The sequence below is a fragment of the Sinohyriopsis cumingii genome, chromosome 15, assembly GCF_028554795.1.
Source record: "Sinohyriopsis cumingii isolate HCF-2022 chromosome 15, ASM2855479v2, whole genome shotgun sequence".
Classification (NCBI taxonomy): domain Eukaryota; kingdom Metazoa; phylum Mollusca; class Bivalvia; order Unionida; family Unionidae; genus Sinohyriopsis; species Sinohyriopsis cumingii.
In genome coordinates this window covers 124,012,406-124,027,140 of record NC_142975.1, presented here as the reverse complement: position 1 = coordinate 124,027,140, position 14,735 = coordinate 124,012,406, and positions in this window count along the sequence as shown.

Genomic DNA, 14,735 nt, shown 5'->3' with positions numbered 1-14,735 from the left:
AGAATTGCAATTGACAAGACGCCAGTTGTGTCACCTGATGACCAGTCACAGACGTAAGCACTGGTTCAATGGTTCAATGATTTAACTAACCATTTCGCCAAGCGATTTCCTAATTCCTATGTATGTTGTTCTTATTAGATAACTGGAAAGAGCACATTCTAAAATTGCCACCAGAGACATATGATAAACACATGGACACAGAATGGTTTAAAATAGTATTTAGGGAACATATTGCATCGGTGATAGGTGGAATCATTGTGTGAAACGTTTAATGCATATAAGAGCTGAAAAATGTGAAAATGTATGGAGAGAATAGATGACACTGTACATACCTCAACCAAAAATGCTCTCGCAACCCACGCAGAAACAGCAATACTAATTGACAAAGGCAACAACAGAAACAAACATTTTATGACAACAGCAAGTGCAGCAATGACGTGTGACACTTGCGTCTTCACACAAGGAAAGAAAGGAAAAGGCCCTGTGGTATTGTATGATTCTAACGACATTGCTGATTGATTTGAAACACTTGTGGAATCAGTCCATGCCGGTAATAAAGCAGAAGTCATTAGTGGAGCCAAATAGATTTCTCAGCGATTGCTCACTAACAACGTCATGGAGCGGAAGACATTTCGCTCTTTGACGTATGATCTCATTTAAGACATTGATGATGTGTGTTACGATACCAATGATGGAGTTCTGAGGCAATTGTTTTGCATGAAATTTATGTTGCGATGCAATGTGTTATTGTAAATAGACAAATTTTGAATGTGGCTTTTGGTACGCCATTTACCGCTGAAGAATCGAGAACACTCGGAATTGCATTAGCATCGTTGCGAGTTTATTACAGGCAGACAAAGAGTCGATCATAACTGGTTGTTGGTCTTGATGCAAATATCTATTTGTGCTTTCAGCAGATAGTGGTGCCCCCGGAAATACAATTTAACTTCCTGCAGACGTGTACAACCTGGAATCAATCAATGAAGCAATTTGACGAAAAATCACACTGCTAAACGGTGGCGACAAAAATTGTGATACGTACACATGAGTTCACAGATACCGGCAAAATGGGAGGACCGGGAATATGTCCCTGAGGCCGAACAACATTCTGTAAATTTATGAAAGAAATATTTTGTTTGAGCAAGAACTAGGAGAGTACCGGATGATTCTTATCCCAGGGCCCGTGATTGCACTTTACGGCCCTGGGAGCCCACGCTCAGTTTATTATTTTCAATCGAAACCACACCACACGCCGCTGATATTAAACGACCGTCAATAAGAATATTTCTCGGTTGGCCTGACGACATTTTAATACATGAGATATCATATCGCACATCAACGATTCAAACTAATTAACCTGTGATGCATTCAGTGGCATTTATGAAGGTGTTTCTGAATCGACGGGAATAGCTGCTCAGGGCTATATATTGTGTGTGATTTTAGCAACTGTGGAATCTGATAATTTAATATCAATAACTCCCGAGACCCCTGTATATAGTTCATGTAATAATAATTGCTTTACACTTGAGGATCAAGACGGTCACAATGTAGATCTTCGTGGTGTTAACATTAACGTTGTTAACGTAAGAAGCCCGTTTAGATGTCATTACACAACTGATCTTGGTGATATTATTAGCAGATTGTTTTCAGGGGTGGCAAAGGTGCTTACGGCCTTGCCGTCGATTCCTGCTGCACTAATCGCTAAACAAGTTACACTGTGAGTTGTCGATGGTATTGAGACTTTGGAATAGCGAGTGGTTCAATCAATTTCAGATCGACTACAAAAATCAGCCACTCGACAACCACCAAAACCGATAACAATACCATCGATACAAATAACGCTCAACAACGACTGTCAGATTCGGAAGTCGCACAACAGCGTATAGCTGATTCAGTGATTGCAAATATAGCACTGGAGAGTGGATTTAAAAGGTATTAGATAAAATCATTAATGTATAGTGTCACAATAGCTCAATTCAAAGATACACTAGAATCCCGCATTTGACATGCGATCGCCAGTTCTGGTGGATCAAACCAAAATAAATTTTCATTATTACTCATACCAGGCTAGAGTCTCTAATCAACAAAACGTATGCTTACAAGTGCAGGGTACGACTAGTTTTTGTTTCTTCCATGTGAGGTCCTCTTGGAAATTGAGGGGAAACTTGTACAAGGCGATAATACAGATTATCACCAGACGCTTTATCCTGGGACAAACATTGCTGTCTTAGAAGTTCGACCTTTCGTTGCCTCTAAAATATGGATTCGAGTACCGACTCAGTTGGAAGAATGGGTCAGTCATCAATTCAATCACTTTCTGAAGAACAGGTAAGAGAGGTGGAGAAGTTTCTCTGCGACTATCCGTCACTCTTTGCTGACCTGATGCTGATCTTGGAAGGACTACAAAGTAGCAACACAAAATTGAATCGGGGAGCTCGATACCAATAAAACTAATCCAAAGAATGTTTCCAGTTCACGAAAGGCAAATAATTGAGAAGCATGGTTAACACCATCTTGAATAAAGGGATAATGTCACCATCTTGTGGTCTATGATCGTCGCCAGTAGTTTTAGAAAAAATAGGATAGCATGACGAGGTTCTGTGTCGACTACCATGCCTTGAATGAAGTGACTGCGAAGGACGCCTACCTTCTACCACGGATGGACGAGTCGCTATTAGGAAATGGAACCAGAGGATCGGTGGAGATCAAAATACGAGCTCAATGTTATGTCGTTTGGGCTCTGTAATGCACTCGGGACCTTCGAAGGACTGATGGAGACAGTTCTGGTGGAGCTGAAGTGACACATATGTATCGTGTATCTCCACGTTCAAAGAGGAGGTGGATTGTCTGCGACAGGTCTTGGACAGTTGCCTCTGAAGCAGGTCTGAACCTCAAGTCCAAGAAATTTCGTTGGTTCACAAAAGAAATCAAGTACATGGGACATATTGTGTTGGAGGAGGGGATTCGTGCCGATCTCGAGAAAGTGTAAGCCGTCGTCGACTGGAGAAATCAGAAGTCGCAGACAGAACATGACAGCTTACTAGGACTATGATCATGCTATCGCATATTCATAAAAGAATTTGCCGATATTGCAATTAGCTTACTCTACTGATAGGAAAGGTTAGATCTTTTCTCTGGACTGAGAATTGTCAGTCTTCCTTCGATGAGCTGAAAAGGCGATTGACAACGCGCCCTTGGAAAGCCCTTTATTCTTGATACAGACTCGAGCGACAGTGGACTTGGAGCAGTTCTGTCGCAAGTTCACAACGACGGTGTTGTAGCATATGATGGCTGATCGTTGACCACAGTCGAAAGAAGATACTGCGTCACAAGAAAGGGGGCTATTGATTTTCGTATTTTTTGTAAATTGTTCCACACACTTACCTGTATGGAACGTGTTTCTTGATCAGGACAACCCACAGCTTTCCGGTGTGGCTGCTGAATTTCAAAAGCCTGGAATTGCAACTCGCAAGATGGATCGAAGTCCTGTTGAGATTCATCATCATCCCGGAAGATTACATCGTAGCGCTGACGCACTTTCCAGATGCCCATGTAGGAAATGGGGTTTTCGACTCCAAATGAGAAAAATTAGCAAAAGTAAGCAACGATGATCTGATCTGGACACAGATGAATAATGGCGTGTTAGGACGATATAGATGTTCGCGGAGGATCAGAAATCCTACCACGATGTCGCAGTTGTAATAAGCTGGGTTGAGAGCAAGCAACTATCACCTACACCGTGGAAAGAAGTTACTAGATAAGTCGTGTTGGTGAAAAGCCCCCGGAGTCAGTGGGGCCAGCTAGAGATAAAGAACTACATACTCTTTGACAGATGGGAGTCGCACGATGGTGAAGAAATTCACAGTCAAGCTATTGTTCCACGAGAAATGAGAAATTATATTCTATGCATGGCTCACAACTTGCGTAGTGGAGGACACACTGGCATCAGGAAAACTCTAGAGAAGATTATAAACGTGTTTTACTGGGTCGGCCTTCAGAAAGATGTACGACAGTGCTGCAAGAGATGTGAGGCTTTTCCGGAGCGAAAGTCACAAAGACAGTTAATACAGTTGATTGAGTCATGGGTTCGGATGAAACGTACAGCAGCTGACAACGTCGGCTACTTCCTAAGTCATTAAATGGAAACGTGTAGATTCTCACGATCGCAGACTACTTTACCAAATGTACTGAGATATTCCCAGTGCCTTGCCACGAAGCTACAGTTATTTCAAAACTGATAGTTGAGAAAATCGTCACACGTTTTGGTGTGCCAAGACAGATTTACACGGATCAAGGCCGACAGTTTAAGAGTGAACTCTTTCATGAAATATGTCGACTCCTTAAAACCAAGAAAACTAGAACCATTTCGTACCAACCGCAGGGTGACGGCATGGTGCAAAAGATGAACAGCACTCTAGAGAGCATGCTATCTGATTTCGTAGAAGAACAGCAAAGAGATTTGGACGAGCACCTAGCGATGGCAAACCGATCAGCAGTGCTTGAAACCTCAAGTTTTGCTTGCAATTTCTTGATCATGGGAAGGGAGGCTGACTTTCAGTTAGACGTTGTTTTTGGAAAACCACTCAATCAACGTTACGGCATTTGGCATGAATGGATTCAAGCATTGAAAGAAGATTTGAAAATTTGCCTTCGTTTTGCCAGAGAAAACTTGCAATGCAACAAGTGGCGATAAAGGCGCTATTATGATAGCAGGACCAGATAGGAGTGATTTCAGACAGGCGACCCTGTATTTCGCCAGAAAGAAAACGTGAGATTCGCCGACATTACATAGTGATATGCGCCCTACTAAGTCATTGACAGGCTGAGCGACATAACATATAGCGTTAAATATGGTAGATACGGGAAACCTCTCGTATTATACGTGAATCGCTTGAAAATATATCAGGGTCGTAAGGAATTCGCTGACGGAGCGAGGGAATTGGATTCCGATCCGTCGAAAAGTATTGATAAAAATAAAGCTAATGACGACCTCGATGATAACAATCTTGTTTTCCCTATCCCATCGACACCATGACAGAAATTATCCCAGTGAACGACAGACACAATGGCGAGTCAAGATCAGCTGATGAAGAGCGACCCAGGAGACAGAGAAAACTACCCAAGAAGGTGGATGAATTCTATGCTGAAATTTTCTTATCCGCAGTAGTGACACGTGTCATGATGGCTGGAATGAAGTACTGTGAAATAATGAATATCATTCGAATCGAATTTAACATTGATTCTTTTGTGATTATTTAATTTTGTGTTTAGTTTTAATTTAACATTGTATTGCTTGATTTTAATTTTTTTTATCTATTCATATATGCGTGGAAGCACATAGTAGTATAGACGTGGGTTGTGTAATGCAAAAAACCCATAGACAGTAGTGTTGTTTCGTTTAAGATAAATTTCATTTCATTAAATTTTATCTTTAATTTTAAATATTAGCTTTTTTTAGCACCATCGATGTTTTTGTAACTTGATTCGGCCTGTTGGGTATATATTCGAGCTCTCTGTGGCTTTCATTGTAATATTGTTAGGAAGTGTTATTGTGTGAAGCCCAATTTTGGTCGTACCTCGCCAAACAGGAAAGAGCCAGGTCTTGGAATCTACAAAGACTAGGGACTAGGACTTTCATCAATTAGAATACAGGTGCTACAAGGATTGTTCAGGAAGCGCGAAAATCGTGGAATCACGACCTTACGACAATACACATTGTAACTGAAGATCTCGCTTCTCTCATCATTGCGTCATATTCATCTCTCTGTTGATCTTGAGCTTGTAACGACGATTCAGTCGACGACTTAGCGACATAGTCGCATAATATATGGAAGTTTGCTTGGAAGTATATGTCGTCGGTATGTGCTTTAAATGCTAAATTTCAGAATTGTTGCTTACAAAACATATCTGTTTGTATAGAGTGCGTCTAATTCCAAATAATGAAATTAGCAGCATATGTTAAAATTTTAAACGGTAACTATTTTGTCCAGATAAGATCCAGATATGATTGAGCCATTGTTAAAGCTTCTTTGAATGAAATTTGAGAGATTCTCAAATGTTTCCATAACTGCATCAACATTTATGTGATTTTTAACATTTTCCCTGATCAACATTTGTTACACCATTTTTTATTCTTTAACAATTTATTTCTTTTTGAGGCTTATTGATATTTAGTGGGAATGAATATTTTATTCTTAAATGTATTGTTATTCATTTCTTTAATGATGTCGTTTATTGCCATGTAGAGATATTGTCTATAATGTAGTCGCCTTATCACGTTTCCCTCTGTACATTATATTCTTGTTTATCTAGGATGTGTTTAGACGTACATTGTTTCACATATGATGCAAGGTTTAACTCGTTCATGCCGTCACGGGCTAATTTATTATATTATGTCACATTCAAAAAAGCTCATTCTCTTTACTTTTATAAACAAGACATGAAAGTATTCATACTTATATGTACTCTTCTTCACTCATCTCTGAAGGTTGCTTCGTTCCGATAGGAGAAGTATACAGTTGGTACATTATTTCGTGGCATAACATTTCCAGCTAGTTCTCAACTGTTAAACGATTAATTATGTTCACTAAATTTTACAATTGTAAATTTGCTTCCTTCGTCGTTTTTGGTTTCAAAATCTTTGAACTTGTCTACATCATTCTTTTTGTCTCTAACTCTTGTTCTTAAAACATATCCTTTGTATACTCTCCCTTTAAGTCTAATGTTTTATAAAAGACTGGACAATATAATAGTGCTCGCCTGATGTGAAATATAAATTTAAGAAGGCAACCCATTTTTCAGAAAAAGCATTTGACTTGTACTTGCATTTAAAACACATTACCGATATAATTCAGGATAACGTGCGCGTAAGTTTGTACGCGAGTACTAACTTTAGTTTTCTCGGACAAAAGACATATGTCTATCTATCTATCTATCTATCTATCTATCTTTTTTCACTGATATCTTTGGCGCTGTCTAACGGACATAACAACATATGCAAACTATGTAAATATCTCCTATTTTAGAATGGATTTAAACGGAGCCATACGGAGACAGATTCACATGCGATACAAACTTATATTCTGTGTCTGGAACCATCATAATTTATCAATGGACTCTAAAACAATTTAAACGTCTTCGTAATGGGTACATGCTCTGTAATAAATATTGATAAATAAATAATGTTTTATGCATGTATTTACCTGATGTTCTTAATGAAACGTTGCCATTATCTCTCGAATATAAGTAAACACAGAAATATAAATATAACGAACTAATTTATGATATATGCATAATATTTTCATATTGATGATTATATCCTGGCATCTATCGACATGTCTTTACATTACCTTAACAAAGAACAAGTGGTTTATGTATTTGACATGTCATTTTCAAGGAACCAATTTACTTTTTTGACAGGGAAAAATGTCAATCACTTAGGCAATAAATCTAATCCTTCCTGTTTTTCATTCTTCGTTTATTTGCTGTTATATTTTAACTGGGAGATCGCACGAAATCTTTGAAACAAAGGAAATAATCAACAGTTTCCGACCAGTGACCTTAACACACATCACCATCTGCATCTACTTCCTTTGATATAATCAACCATACATCTTTTTGTAAGCAACCATTACACGTATAGTAGTATATCAGACCAAAAAGTAGAAACTATCTCCTCGCTGAAATTCATATCCATAATACAAGGGGACAAAAGGTTAGTGTGTGCTAAATTTATATGTATAGCCCTGTCCAGAAACTGGAAGCTTTGGCATGAGCACAGATATATACTTATCAAACAGTACTTGTGTGCGATTTGTTCGCCATACGTATTCTTAGGTTAGTTTGCTTTCAGAACCAAGTCTCTAACATTTGCCAGGGTTATACCAAAGGTTTACGTGAATACATTGTTTTAAAAAGGTCGTATTCCAGTATTCCCATTTAAAAAGTGAACGAATAATGACACTACCTAAAGAGCAACTTTCACCTCTTTTAAACTGATTGCTTGTTAGGGTTTGCATTATCGATTATTGGATATGCCAGTTGTGACAATGCAACTTTATGTTTCTCAAAAACCGGATTTGTGTGATGGGGCATGTGAATGACGCTTTGAAGTAATTGGCGTGCTGTTAAAGTAAACAATCTTAATACTTTTATGAGACTAGTTACTAACAAATGTGACAATACTCGCGCATTGATTTCGCAACTGATGGTATGTATTCAACGAATGAATTTGGCAGAAGGATGAGATTGAAAGAATGTCATGGTAAATAATGTTACAACGAAAAGAATGGAGGGACGTGTGTGTGTGTGTGTGTGTGTGTGTGTGTTATAAAGATAGACACCAAAGGTGATGTGCAAATAATAGGACCTCCTTCTCGGCACCATTGTGAAACACATTGGTACGACATCTCAAATAATCGTCAGTGCTAGGTTTCAAATCGAAAAGTAAATACTCATTAGGTGCTTCATCGATGAGTATATACGCTAAATGACAATATATCTCCAAACAAAAATATAATGTAGAACCAAAGTTTAATTTCTTCGTATTCTCTGTTTGACTAAGGTCAGAAACAATCCCATCGTTTTCTAGATTAATAAATTCTACAAATGAAATGGATACTCCTTGAGTTTATTGGAACAATATGTAAGACGACTGTCACTCTTGGTAACATCACACGATCAGCTGTGGTGGATGACCACACAAATGTGATTTGTGTTCGATCCCATGTTTGACAAAGTTGGATTTGGCTCAACCACTCAGTCCAGCAATCAACATTTCAAAGGGATGGTGATGATGCAATGCCTTGATGATCTAACTTTTGTCAATCACTTTAAGAACAGAGGAGCATGACAATGGTTCTGAGAATTCTGAGATTACACAAAATGTTTTATAAATTGTATACACGTCTAATGTTTTACAAAAAGAAAAACATATTTACATTTCAGTGTATAAGAATCAAATCATGAAAATAAATAAGACATAAATTATTCCATACATAAATAAGGCACAAATTAAGATGACCAACGCTGCATATAAACAAGTAAGAGTACAGAATTGCGACACATGGAATCTGTATTCACGCTCTGGTGTTCTTCTAGTCTCTGTGAAATTCATTGTCCCAAATTTTTTCCGGAATTTCATTTTCCTCTCACATTTTATGTTTATACACTCATCTTCATCCTCCTAATACTAATACTTCTACTACTACTACTTTCGTGAAGTATTTCTTACTCTATTTTAGGTTCCTCCTCCACTGCTTCAAAAATTGTCTTAAATTTCGCTTTCACTTCTGATTTGCTTGCACTGACTCCAAGTCTATTTCGTGTCTTCGATTAGTGACATACAATGTCTTTGGTATGAATATCCACCTCTCGTTTCTATGCATGGAAGAAATGATTTTTCCAGCCGCTTGCATTTATCAACTAACTATACAAACTTCTTGGTAAGTGTGAAGCGTAGATAACGTTCTACAAATGTCCTCTTCACATAGAGGTACAGACTGCTCTTAAACTTCTAACACAATTTTTCTTTCTTACACATATAAAGTTTTGGTGGTAGTGTCTTTGCTGCATGTATTGTTTATAAATGATCCACAAAAAATTCGCAGGTAAAGAAAATTCAAGAAAAAGAGTCACTAATACACATACCAAACGTGATACAAATTTCAATGGAATCGTATGTAGGAACAGTTCATGAAAAGTGTTTCGTAATCCTCTAAGTCCTGAATATTGTTATTGACTTCTCTCCACGAAATGTGTTGCAATACTAAGGACATAATTCGTGGTATTAAAAGTTTTTATAGTGGTCTTTCATTGAAATGTCTTTCTATTTTTTAAGAAGTGACCATGCTTTTGCCACAAAAGTATCTGGTGGCAATTATTTGGAGTCAGATCAGTCACTAACTCACATATTATACGAATAAGACGGAAGCAAATATTTTCTTGATGCGATGCTTCTTTTAAATATTTGTTAAGTCTTTTTTCGTGCACAATCTGTGTACCACTGCCACGTTGTAGGTAAAAGTCGTGGCACTGAAAATCCTAATTATGTGGACAGTTGCACTGTGTCTGACCATTGAACACTTTCAAAAGAATCAATTAGCTTATAACAGTCAGATACCACAATTCAAAACGTCTACATTGCAAAGGATGCAATTGTTCTTTGCGTTTCACTTGAATACATATGATTTATCTGTAAATGTCCTCTTCTGTAGTATCCATGAGGATAATATTATTTGGGACCGACCAAAGGAAGGTAGTGTCAACGCTGACACCATCTGACGTGTTTCATATAAGTTAAGTCTTAATACTACCATTCGTGTAGTGTCACACCACATCTGAAACACTGTACTTAATCTTCTTCTTCACGTAGACAAGTCCGACTCTACGCAAAAGATTTGGAAACAGGTACTTTGGACATTTCCCTCTGAACGTTTGTAATCGACTACTGTCAAAGTCATAATAACCAGACCAAGACACAGGTAATCTTCTTCGATTTGTAATTGGATGTGTTATTCGTATCCAGAGTGAATTGCGAGTGTATAGATGAGGTACATAGATGAGGTACATAATGCCAATCAGGTAAGAAAGGTAATGCTGCTTAACCTTCGCTAGCACAACGGTAAAGTAAACTAATGGCATCGCCTAGACGGTTTAGGATCCGGAAGGTCGTGCTACATTGCTGTTGTCGCAGAGTAAGGCATCGCTTTGGTCAAAAGGATCAGCATCGAACACGATGGCATTATTGAACTTGGAGTCTGTAGCGGACACATCACTCTGTCAGACGTTTTAATTACAATTGATTGTTTGTCTTGGAACTCTGCCCTGGAGCTCAGCAAAGCATCGTGGTTTGGAGGTCACGGTCGTTTTTAATACACAAACTAATATACTTTTACTAAAGGTTGACACAATATGTCGGTTTTGTACACATACAATTTTACACAAAGCAATCTTGATCTTGTCCAAACTGAAAAATTTCTTTCGAGATGTCAAAGTTGACTACTTGACTGGAACAATAGTTTAGTGTCATTTTGTTTTCACTTTACGTTTGGTTTGCCCTTGTTCATGTCGAACTCTGTATTGGTATCCGTAATTTGCGCGGCTACGGCAAACAAAACGTGCAATAATGTTTTATGGATGTTCGTCATTCCATGCCCCGGAACGGTCGTCTTCGATGTTTGGGTGATGGCTACAAGGGATACTGATGTACAGTCAGCTGTTGGTATCAAATTAAAGACTCGACCTCCTTAAAGCTCCAAGGCATCATACATATTCAAACGAGCTTTGGTTGTAAACTCACTACTTCGTAATTTACCAAGATCGGTTTTCACGAACGATGTCCATCTGTTTAATTAGTTTTCCTTTGTCGTTCACCAGCTGAAAGTAGATCTGCCAAGTATTCGGACGTTGCTACAGTTTTCCCACAAACAATTTAACGTCACGTGCCCAAGAATCGTCTTCCTTCCTTCGTTTCCACGTGTTCCAAAGTGATACCTTCTCAGGGTCGATATTATTTTTGGGAATTTGTCTTTGTATTCTGGGGTCTAACAGAAAGATTGATAGACACTAACTCTTTGTTTAATTTGAGAAGTTCGTTAATATATTCTGAAAAAGCCCTGGACTCCTATTAGCAGTGTTATGTGGTTGGATCGTGCCAATTTTCGTTTACTTGTAACAAGCTGTATCAACGATCTAGAGCATGAAGCAGTTTAATAGTCACTCACGTTTCTGTCAAAGTGCACTCATCCTTGCGACAACAAGGTTGGTACTTATAACTTAATGTATTTTATGTGCGACATAAAGAAAATATCAGTATGGGAATGATATAGTAAGTCATTATAGTACAAGTTCGTCTGATGTAACACTGCATTTAATTAAACCTGCGTATCGACGGATGTGTTCATCGTCGATGTGTTTTATCAATATTTCGCATTGACCGGTAGAGAATGGAACATATTGCACCCCCAAGGATGCAAAGAACAATATCAATTGATTTAATTTGCTATCCTTGAGATTCCTTTACGTCGTACACAAGCGTGTAGCATTGGTTCTTCCTCCAAAGAAATTGTCACGTGGATTCAATGGTTCGAGATCTACAGCGTCGTACTCTTTTGTCTGACTTCTGAACTGGCTTTGGATCGTCGATCGTAATCGTGTTCCCATATTCCTATCACGTGGAATCCTTGACTTTCTTATCTAATGCGTTATTGGTATTTTTCCTTGTACAGCGCTTTGCAAGGTGAATCTGAGTAAGAACATTTCAAGTTTCACTAAGGACATGCCAATAAACGTCTGTAATATTTGTCAGAGGTGCTGTCTAAATCCCAGCCATCCAGGGAAGGTCTCCATATTTATTTTTTCTACCGTTTCTAGCATATTGCCTGTATTCGTTGTCACTTTCGCAATGGAGCAATGGAACAATCACAAAACTTTGGCTGACAATCGACGGCTATAAGAGAGAGAAGATGGACATAATATAATTTCGAATTAATTTCGGGCATGAATTTCTTTGGACAGACTAATCCAGACTCTTCGGCAATAATAGAAGCTTCCTTCAAAGAAACGAAACCTACGTCATCCAGACATAATTGCCGAACAACAACGACGTAAACTGTTCACATCGGGTCAGCAATATTTTCAACAATTCTTCCTAAAAACCAAACGGGTTTGAAGAGTGAGTTCTGTACCAAAGGTAAAATGGTTCTCGATGCTCCTGGTGCATATCATCTTGGTCTTAGTCGCAAACAGTAGGCAAATGCGGTAGCATAACATTTTGATTAGCTTCGGTATTTAAAACGTGTGGAAAATAACTTGTAATCACTTCGGTCATTCCAAATGTTTGAGGCATTAAACTAACTCATGGAATCTTTAAACTGTACTTGTCCCACTTTCATATAGATTAATTTGGCTTCATTCATGGTGACTGTGGGACATTTTGTACCTTGTTCTGAATAATGTTTCAAAAGACATCGTCCTTCGTAGCCCGAGACACTTTGAGTCATGACTATAGCATATTAGTCCCCGCAATGTTAAATGTCCTCTTCGCTCCAAGTATCCTAGTTCGAGTCCAAATTCATTAGGAAAATCAAGAGGAATGTGGGTCCCCCGGAAACGTTCTTCTTGTCTTCATGGAACCTTATTACAATTGAGACAGTGAAAAAATGTAGGTTCTTCTATATACTTCTCACAAGTATGATGAGCTGCACAAAACTAAGGGTGTGAATGTCAGTCTCTTGTGAATATTCAAACTAAAAGAAAAGACAGAATCAACTTATTTCCTTCTATACTTGTGCTGATCTTCCTTTGATACTTCTAATTCATTCTCATGATTTTGAATGTAACATTGATGCTCAAAGTCCATGATTTGGTCATAAACTGGATCTTTCCTTTCCTGGACATACGTGTGCATTCGAATAAAAGAAAGCATGGTCTCAAATCTAAGCATCGGCGGCATCTCACCCCAATCAATATGTTGATCCAGATGGCTACATCCTTGGTCACATTTCTTGCAAAAGTATTTGGATCAGAGAAATTCGGTGATACCCATAATATCATCGAAATATTCTTGATGATGATACACATGAAATTTTGTTTGCATCTGCAAAATCTGGCCCTCGAGACATGAAAGCTGCACGAGCCACTTGGGTAGCCAACGCGTCTTGATGATTCTGCATTTCAGGAAGGCCACACACCGTCTCTTTGTCTACACTGCTTGCTTTAAAATGAGATCTGCTTCATTTTGTTGTTGGGGCCTCTGATTTTCGAATACACGCTCATAGTCTTTTCCAGTCTGCTGTATCATTCTTCTATGCATGAGCTGGTCTTATGAGTTGTAAAATTGGATGGAACTGCGTTTGGTACCAAGAAATTCATCTAACAATAACTCGGTTGCGTGGCCCGCTACCTCGGGGGTGGGGAGGGGGTTGGGGGGTGGGGTGGTACGTCTGTCATGTGAAGAGTGACTTTTCCAACAAGCATGTTAAACTCGTCATTCGATTGTTGGACGTGTCAAATTTGCCGACGATTTTTGGCGGTGTTAATTCTGCTGTTAAAATTAATTTGATCCAGACAGTAAGCTTTATCTTGACATACATTGTCTATAACAGTGAATCCAACAATTATGTAATGAGCCCTGGCTTCTCTAATGACACTTGAACTCTTTAAATTGCACCGTGGACATGCAAGCCGTAGTTCGAAAGTTTCTGGAAGTCACTTTGTGAGTTTCTCTAATGTTAAAATGATCTTCTGGAACTACTAAACGACTTTCTTTCTTGGTAGATCTTGACTCTTTTCGACTTGTGGCAAGGGTGAATGATGCTGGTACACGCTCACTCATCTTCAAAATCATAATCATGCACTTGTGCTAACACTTCACATAACCTATGAGACGATTCCGGAAGGCGCCGTCCTCTCTTTGCTTCCTCTTCTGACGTCTCGCTGCAATTGTATTATAGCTTTGCTTCATTCCAAACTTTCATTTGACTAAATTTTACACACTCGCTCCCTGTATATAGAGATAATGTTTTACCCTACGAGTGCATATACATTCATTGAGAACATGATGCAACGCTGATTGTGTTAAGCGACATTGTTTAACAAACCCCAAAGCCCTTCTCAGTTCTACCAGATCTATAGAAAATCGAGATACTAATCATATTTATTACTTGTGTATGTCTTTGTCTCACATCCACTCAACCCCAGACACAAAGAAAGCTAAATCTGAAAACCCGTTACCC